General features: G+C 34.2%; 1 long non-coding RNA gene across 3 annotated transcripts; it reads right to left on the bottom strand.

The window, feature by feature from the left end:
• Window positions 1–929: 929 nt before the first annotated feature.
• Window positions 930–3,214, bottom strand: LOC120088736. Of its 3 annotated transcripts, XR_005485015.1 has the most exons (4): window positions 2,632–3,208; window positions 2,437–2,548; window positions 2,281–2,366; window positions 930–1,201 (listed from the first exon to the last, which is right to left on the bottom strand). It is a non-coding gene; the product is annotated as an uncharacterized LOC120088736 (long non-coding RNA). The 3 variants fall into 3 exon arrangements; XR_005485014.1 differs by having other exon boundaries at window positions 2,281–2,548; window positions 2,632–3,214; XR_005485013.1 differs by lacking the exon at window positions 930–1,201 and having other exon boundaries at window positions 1,218–2,366; window positions 2,632–3,187.
• Between the last annotated feature and the right edge of the window lie 6,532 nt (window positions 3,215–9,746).

Genomic DNA, 9,746 nt, shown 5'->3' with positions numbered 1-9,746 from the left:
ATTATCTCGAATCATTACCACTTATAAATTGTATGTTCATTAAATCTCCTTGCTATAGCTCACAACGAATAAATAAGGACCAAAAGTTTTAAAAGAATAATTTGAGTTGTTCAAATTAACCTAGGGAGATATATATTAATTGTATGTGATATATTTATGATATATTTAATATAAAATATAATGTATATCAATACATTATAATATGTAGTTAACTACAAATAAGATTTATAATGACAAACTATATATTGTGGGAGGGTTAATGTATTTGAATATAATTAAAATATTAGATTAATATGAATTAGATTCTTATTAAAACTATAGATTAAAAGTTATATGAATAATATTCATATTAAAATTATAGGTTAGGAGAGAAATGTGCATTTGAGTACAGTTCAAATGTTTAAAATTAAATATTAGATATTCAATTTATAAAATTAATTATTTAATTTATCTAATTAAATTAATTATTTAATTAATTAAATTTGGTTAAATTATTAAACTAAAAATCCCCTACATTACAAGGGAGTGGAGAGTGGGAAGTTACACTGATCTCTCTCCTTAAAATGTAGAGAGTCTGCATAGTGGTTAACAGTTTTTTATATGGAAAAAAAATTCCCTATCTCAAACTCTCTCTCACTTTCTCAAGATCACAAAGAATTTTCCTTTGTAAAAATCCAATTATCTTTTTCTCTCAAAAAGGACTCCCACAAGCTGATTCTTCTTATAGAATAGTCAGGAAAACCTTTGGAAGGCATCACCATGTCAAAGAGAAGGTTGTTTTTACTGTTGGAACAGGAAAGGACTTTAAGAAGTACTTGACTGGGTCATTACTATCATTCCTTCTCAACCTACTTTTATGCTTAGACTAGATTGTAACAGCCCAACTTTTCGAGATCCCTAACTGGGTCATTACTATCATTCCTGTAATCTTAAAATGAAAATCAGTTAACCATATTAATGTAAAATAATGATTTTCTAAATACATAAATAATACAAAATAAGATTTGATTCAAGCCAAAAAACTTTAATAAAATCGAACATTTGAATTTCAAATTTCATAGTTCAGTTATGCTAAATAAAAACACATTCAAAATCTCTTAAAAACATGGCAATGAGCAGGAGTGTTAACACTAGTCTCATATGGCATCTTTAACAGATCTCCTCGCCATGTGCCTGTTACTTTCTTTGTCTTTACCTTTACCTGAAAGATAGGACATAAGAAAGGATGAGTGTAAAAATACTCAGTAAATAACCCACTACCAGAGGGTCAGACTGTGCATTTATGTCCTATAAATGCAAATATACTAGTGAGACATGCATAATTCAACCATTCGTGGATGGTCGTCTAGTGAACGGTTTAACCCAGCCTAACGCATATCTGGTGGCCTAAAAGCTTCCCTAACAACATAAGAGTGACCATGTTGCCTCATGGAGCTGTAATATCATTGTGAACCTATCGACTCATGGAGCTATAATATGGTTGTGAATCCATTGGTCCATGGAGCTCTAATATGGTTGTGAACTCATCGGTCCACAAACCCGTTGGCTCACGAAGGTAATATGGTTGTGAACCTGTCAGCTCACGGAGCTATAATATGGTTGTGAATCCATTGGTCCACCTTGTGAACCCATCAGTCCACAGAGCTGTAATGTGGTTGTGAACCCGTCGGTCCATGGACTTTAATATAGTTGTGAACCGTCGGTCCATAGAGTTGTAATATGGTTGTGAACCTGTCGGTCCACAGAGCTGTAATGTAGTTGTGGACCCATCAGTCCACGAATCTACAGTGTGGTTGTTAACCTATCGGTCCACGGAGCTGTAATATGATTGTGATCTAATGGCTCACAGAGTTGTAATATCATGGTGTTAGGAGGGAAAACTGACACTTTCCTATCATGACATTTATCGTAGTATCAATGACATTCACAACATAAATCATGGTACATGTCTCAAGGTCATAATCATATTGATCACATACAAATGATATCACGCTCTTAAAATTGCTTTATTCACATAACATATCATGCTTCTCAATCTTATCCAATCCAAATCAAACACTGCCATATTAGCTATGTTATCTGATTCAAGGGCGATTCCAGTAATAAGATTATATAGCTCAAGATTAAGCACAAAAAAATTAGCAACCAAAACTTCTCTTTAACTTACACATTGAAATTCTTAAATCAAGCCCCCTATATATATATATATTACAATTAGCTTACATAATTAAGACTTAAATCAAACATAAAATTCACTCCCAATATCTCAAACAAAATTACCAAAAGTAGCTTGGTCCAAAATCACTTCCCAACTTCAATTTAGTTTGGTCCAAAATCACTTCCAAACTTCAATTAAGTAATCCAACCTGAACATAGACCAAGAATTATAAACTATCCCTCAACACTTCTAATGGCCATAAAACCTCAAATACTCACCAAAAAAAATATGCTAAAAAACCCCGGATGCAGCTGGACAGTGGCCTAAAGTCCTCCAAAACCTCAATCAAACGTGCAAATGATATGGATAAATTAGGTATCAACTCCCATCCTAACGGGTAAACAAAATTAGGGCAAGACTTTTAGTGGGTGTTCAATAATCCCAAGAAAATAGCACATAACACCAAATCTTACCAGAAACCCAAAGTTTCGGCGAAGAACAATGGTAGCGGCGGCGGTCAGATCTGAGAGATAAGGATATACGTGAGAGAAATCGACCAGAGAGGAAGAGATCAGGCATGGGATAAGACCTTATCGGCGATACCTCATAGACGATGGCGAAGAGAAAACGGCATAGATAATTATACAATATGTGATGTCCGTTTATTTTAATTTTATATTTTTTTCATCTTTCAAATCAAAACAAAAACGTTCATTTTGGTCCATTCAAATTTTTTTTAGAGACAAAAAGCACCATCAGATCTTCCATTCAGATAAAGTCATACAACGATCTGAATGCCCTCGGTTGCCCAGGACCCAGGCACTCCAAACATATAGTATTCATAATCCATGGCAGGTTGTCTTTCAGTCTCTGCCTCAACATCGTTCCTCACACCGCCTTTCAGAGCATCAGCAGGCGAAATACAATTTCTTTTCGTTGGACGGGTCTCACCGTCCCAACACTTTTTCTATTTGTCAACACTTATACTTCATCTTTTAGGACCTCGTCGCTTGTCACACAGGTCTTCCTTTTCCACCCTTTTGGCTTTTTAATATGCAAGGCAACCCCATCAACTTCCTCTTCATAACTATTCACCTCTGTAGGCCCTCCAATCTTAATACGTCCTCACATAAATAATTTTAAATATTTGATATGAATAAAAATAAAGGAAGAAAAAAAGATTATAAAGTAGATGAGATTAATAAAATTAAAATACCTGTGATCTAATTGAAATAAAATTTATAGAATAAAATTGGTAAGTTAACAGATAAAATAAGATAAGTTATTATTTGATCGTATTATGATAAAGATAATTATTTGACTTCGAAATAAAATGAATTCTAGTGATAAAAAAATGAATATATTTTATAAAATTGATCAAAGAAAAGTGTGCACAAGTTCACAACTAAATTTACTAATTTTTAAAAGAATGCAAAATTTTAGTATGTTTACCATAAAGGTTTGAAATTAAAAAAAAAAAAAAACAAAAAACAAAAAACAAAACAACCCAAAAAAATAAATTATAAAACAATATGCATTCTTTGCACTTACAATTGTGTTTTAATTAAATGTGAGTGTGATTGTACGTGGTTTTTTTCTCTCCCCTTTTTGCCCCTTTTTTCTCTTTTCTTTTGAAGAGAAGACATGAAAAAATAATCATAAATAACCCACAAAAGTAAGAAGAAAATGTGCAAACAATTAAAAGTGAGGATATAATATATATTTACTTAAAAATTAATGACAAAATAGGAAGATAAAGATTATCCTCTCTCACAACCCTTTTTATATTAGTATATCAACATAAAAAAAATGGTACAAATTTCTTTTAATCTCACTACCCTATATGTATCTTATCAATTCAAACTAATTATTAAACATAGTATTAGAGAGAAGAAACTCACTCGGTTTCTATTTTAAATTGAAGAGCCCTAGAGAACTTCCTTAGAGACTTGACTATCTAGCGAGAGCCTAGGGGTGTCGATGGCAACAAAAATTCATTAAAAAAAAAGGGGCAACCAACAAAACAAAGATAAATAGAATAAAAACTTCAATACTATCATTATAAAATTCTTCCTATCCTAGGACATTTTGGAAATGAAGATATGGCGAAAGAAAAAGAAAAAGGTTTGTATTAATACAATTTTATATACATATTCCTTCATATGATATCTAAAAAAATTGTAGTTACAACGTGAAGAGATATGTCTATAAAAATTTTAGGTATAATATGAAGGAATGTGTATATAAAATTTGAGTTATTATGTGAAATGATGCATCAAACCGAAAAGGTTTGATATCTTTTTTTTGGGAGATGTGTATGTTTAAGTGTAGTGAAGGAAAAATAGGGAAGAAAAGAATTATCTTATTATTTTCCCTTTTAATATAGTATAGATGTTAGAGATATCTATCAATATTTTATATTGATATCATACTCTTCGATTTATGGATATATCGACATATCACAGATATTTTCATCAATACTATATTAAAAAAGACAATAGAAGGGGTGTTTGGCTCACCAACATGAGTTAAATTGCGTTTGTATAATATATCAACTTATTCTTCGGCTCACCAACTTTAAATGTTGATGGAGTTGAGTTGGTATATTTTACCAACTCACCCCAACTCTCCATTCTTCCAATGTATACGAGTTCAGGAGTATTTTTTTCCTACTCATAAAACGTTTACAAGCTTAGGCTTGACCAATAATACTCCTTTGGTTGAAAGTTTCTACAAAAGATACAAAAATAAAATTCTGGTTAGCTTTGTTACTAGGATCCCCGACAATAGTGCCAAAAACTTATTCACCTCGTGAATTGAGTCTAAAAGTGCTATAAGTGAAGATGAAGAATGGTAATGAGTGGATAAGATGAGTGAAAATGGATGATGGATTAACTTCTCTCTAAGTAAGAAGAGTAGGCGATGCGTTGGAGTGGATGTAAGCACACCTTGTGAAATGCATACAAACTTTCCTAAATCAGATCCAAGTAAAATCTAACTTAGGTTTCCTGATAAGTCCAGAGTCGAACACAGGGATTCTAGAGTAGTCTAATACAGATTATGTTTTTAATCTAATGTAGAGGGTTCCTAAATTTGCTCAAGTGTGGATTATGTACACTAACTTAAATGTACGCATACAAGAAGAAGTAGGAGTTCAAAAGGAAAAAGGAAAAATTATGGATGAATGGTTCTAAGTACTGATGATATGCGTTGATCCCAAACAGGAGTAACAAGCATGTGAGTATGGTGAAAGTGAGATGAAAATGGTATTGATGTCGGTTTACAAACTAAGTGTTTGTATTATGCATTGGTGTTTCTATTCCTTGGTTCAGATTTAGTCCAACATTTTCAATGCGAATGTCACATGTTTTCCTATCTCTAGAGTGCATATGTTGATTACAAATAACAGAATAAAGACGCAAGTAACTTTATTACTAAACCTACTATGCGCTTTGACTTGATGCATTCTATAGTTAAGTGCCTCTCTCGAGTGATTTAACTACTTAATAACTTCAATCAACTGATCATAATGATTTAAGCATGGGTTTCAAACATTCATTAAGTCAGAAAACTAGCAAACATGGGCAAATTCGAATGTAAACATATGGATAAGTGATGAATAATCAACAATTGACTTAAAGATAGCAAATATTTGTACAATAATTTCAGTTTGAAATACTTAAATGTGAAATGGAAGTGAGATGTAAAAAATAAGTCAAGCCGCAAAGTCCAATTTCTTGTTCTCTTTGATTCGATTTTAATGCTTGTTCAACCAATTTGGTGAAGAACGTGATGAAGACTCCTCTCTCGAGCTTTATCTCAAATAACTCCTCCTGATCAATGTGAAAATGGGTTTTCCCTCCTATCTCCTTCTTGCAGGCGGTAGTATTGAACTAAAGTACCAACTGACTCTCTAAAATGTCTAAGTATTTATTTATGTAACTGGTTAACTCTTTCTTCAGTAGCTAACTTCCTCTTTTATAGGTAACTCTAAGCAAATTGTTGACAGGACTTCAATTAAATTCCATACCCTAAGTCAGCCGCCTGCCACCTCTGAGACATTCAGACACCGCCAGTCAGCTGCCCATACCTGCAAGTGGTGATTTGATAGAAGAAGTGCAAGTCAATGTATCATTTCTCCATCGAACATCCTTAGATGTATAGCCCTTACGTCAGCCTGGTCTGCAACTCTTAGTGAAATTTCCTCAATTTTTGCATTAAGATGTGTTAGTGAAGTAGATTTTAACTAAAAATGTTACTTTTGAATGAGTTAATGGTGTGCAAGGAATTCTATGCATTTTTCCTTAGAATGAATGTGTTTTTATCAATAAAGATCCTAATTGTTCCAACTTTTAAAAGACAATAACTTGTATTTCTACAAGTTATCAAATAACACAAAAAGAAAAAGAGAAAATAGAATAATGATAAAGAAATAATGAATGAAAACTTATAAGTGTAGTATATAAAAAATGTAAATAAAATATAACATATTGAAATAAAAGGTGTGTAAAAGGTAGTTGTTAAGAATAATGAAATTTCTAGAGCTTAATCTTGTCTTGACTAATCTTATATAGAAAACATGTTGAGTAGTGGATGATGAAGAAACCAATCCAACACTTGTAGATTAGGTGGAGGTGATGAAAGTGAAGTAAGCTATTCTCAAGAACAAGTTATGTCAAAAGAACAGTATCTGAATGGGTTTGCACAACGATTGACAGAGAATTTAGGAGCAATGCAAATAAATCCTGAAAAGAAATTTGGGATTGAACGACTTAAATCCCTAGGAACAGGTACCTTTGAGGGAAGTACAGATCCAGCGGATGCTGAAGCCTGGATCACCTATATTGAAAAATGCTTCAGAGTTATAGGTTGTCCAAAAGATCAAAAGGTAACTTTAGTAATCTTTTTATTGAAAAGACAAGCCGAAGATTGGTGGAGAATAATAGAAAATAGAAGAAGAGAAGGTAATGAACCAACATGGATAGAATTTCGGGAAGCTTTTTATGAAAAATTCTATCCACGTTCATTTCATGACGCGAAACGAAATGAATTTCTACAACTTACACAAGAAAACTTAATAGTAGCTGAATATGAACAAAAGTATACTAAACTGTCACAATATGCTCTGGATATTATTGAAGATGAAAACGAGCGTTGTAAGAGATTCAAAGCAGAGCTAAGACAAGAAATTCGGACTCCAACAACTGCATTTGATGCTTGGGAGGAATTCTCAAGGTTGGTGGAAGCGGCAATGAAAGTAGAAAAGAGTCTGACAATGGGAAAAAATGGAGATGGAGATGGTTCAACAAGAAAACAAATAGGAAAGAAAGTTACTTGTAATTTGCATTTGAGGGAGTAAGTTTTTTTTAATCTCGCCAACTTCTTCTTTTTTTTTTCTTTTTGCAAAGGGTGAGTTTTTTTTTCCAGCAATGCTTTGATATGTGACCTTCGCCTTAACACACATAGGGATGACCCCGAAAAGGTTTAAACAACCATATTATATCAGTACTTCTTGATCTACATAGGGATGGCCCCGAAAAGGTCTAACAATCCTATTTGATCAACATAGGGATGACCCCAAAAAGATCTAAACAATCTTATTACATCCCTTCTTGATCAACATAGGGACAACCCTAGAAAGGTTTAAACAAACCCTATTACATCACTTCTTGATCAACATAGAGATGACCCCAGAAAGGTCTAAACAACCCTATTACATCACTTCTTGATCAACATAGGGATGACCCTGGAAAGGTCTAAACAACCCTATTACATCACTTCTCGATCAACATAAGGATGACCCCAAAAAGGTTTAAATAACCCTATTACATCACTTCTTAATCAACATAGGGATGACCCTGAAAAGGTCTAAGCAACCCTATTATATCACTTTTTGATCAACATAATGATGACCCCAGAAAGGTTTAAACAACTCTATTACATCACTTCTTAATCAACATAGGGATGACCCCGGAAAGGTATAAACAATTCTGTTGCATCACTTATTGATCAACTGACCCCGGAAAGGTCTAAACAACCCTATTACATTATTACTTCCTGATCAAATAGGGATAACCCCGAAAAGGTCTAAACAACCCTATTACATCGTTACTTCTTGATCCTTTATAGGGATGACCTCGAAAATGTCTAAACAGCCCTATTACATCGTCACTTCTTGATCAACATAGGGATGACCCTAGAAAGGTCATTCTATTACATCACTTCTCGATCAACATAAGGATGACCTCATAAAGGTCTAAACAATCCTATTACATCGTCACTTCTTGATCGACATAAGGATGATCTCAGAAAGGTCTAACAACCCTATTTGATCAATATAGAGGTGACCTCGGAAAGGTTTAACAACCTTATTTGATCAACATAAGGATGACCCCAAAAAAGTCTAAACAACTTTATTACATCGTCATTTCTTGATCAGCATAGGGATACCCCAGAAAGGTCTAAACAACCATATTATATAACTTTTTAATCCACTATTATATCATGGCTTTGTTTACATAGGGATGACCCCGGAAAGGTCTAAACAACCTTATTATGCCACTCCTTGATCCGACTTTGAAGATGAGACAGATACGCCATCGAGTTTTGAAGATGAGGCAGATATGGCATCCAGCTTCAAAGCAAAGTTGGGTAGACTAGACTGTCTCTCATATGAGGTGGAGTTAGACAGACCGAACTTAATCTCGCATATGAGGCGGAGAGACGGACCGGACTTGATCCCGCGTATGAGGCACAACCACGTAGACTAGACTTGATCCTGCAAATGAGGTAGAACATCACAAACTAGACTTGATCTCACATATAAGATAAAACCTAACAGACCGGACTTGATCTCGCATATGAGGCGGATCCAGGCAAGACCGGACTTGATCTTGCAGATGAAGCGGAGTTACGCAACCTTGACTTAACTTGCATATGAGGTGGAACCAAGTAGACCTGATGTGATCTCGCATATGAGGCAGAGCCAGGCAGATCAGACTTGATGAAGTAAAGTCACACTAAACTTGTCTTTCTGCCAGTTTACATTGGACTTGATTTTTCACCTTCCACATCAGTCTTGACTTTTTGCCTTCCACGTTAAGCTTGATTTTGCGACTTAAGTATATAGATAACATCGCAAAGCCTCCAAACTTGAGTATGAAGATGGAGCATCGACGAAGTCTCCAAACTTGAGCTTGACGAAGCATCAGAGAATCCTCCTCATTTGAACTTGAAGAAGCATTGACAAATCCTTAACACTTGCTTATTAAGAAAGCTTCAGCGAAGTCTCCGAGCTTGTTTTCACACATTTCACCTACCTTGTGGGAAATGTACAATTACGTTGCAGGATGTTACTATTCAGTTTGGGTTATAAGTGGACGAGAACCTTTGACAAGTTCATTACAATATGATTGGAAAACTGTTTATGACGAGCTCTTGGGTGTTCTACCAAATGATTTGAAAGGATTAAGATTGAGTATCCCGTTGTTAGCATCCCAATTTCTGGAATTTCCTCCCGATGCCAACAAAATCAACATACGTAGGTATGCACGAGCATGCATTATGCAACTTATTGGAGGATTTTTGT

The sequence above is a fragment of the Benincasa hispida genome, chromosome 10 (assembly GCF_009727055.1).
Source record: "Benincasa hispida cultivar B227 chromosome 10, ASM972705v1, whole genome shotgun sequence".
NCBI classification, from domain to species: domain Eukaryota; kingdom Viridiplantae; phylum Streptophyta; class Magnoliopsida; order Cucurbitales; family Cucurbitaceae; genus Benincasa; species Benincasa hispida.
This window is presented reverse-complemented; position numbering and strand designations above follow the sequence as displayed.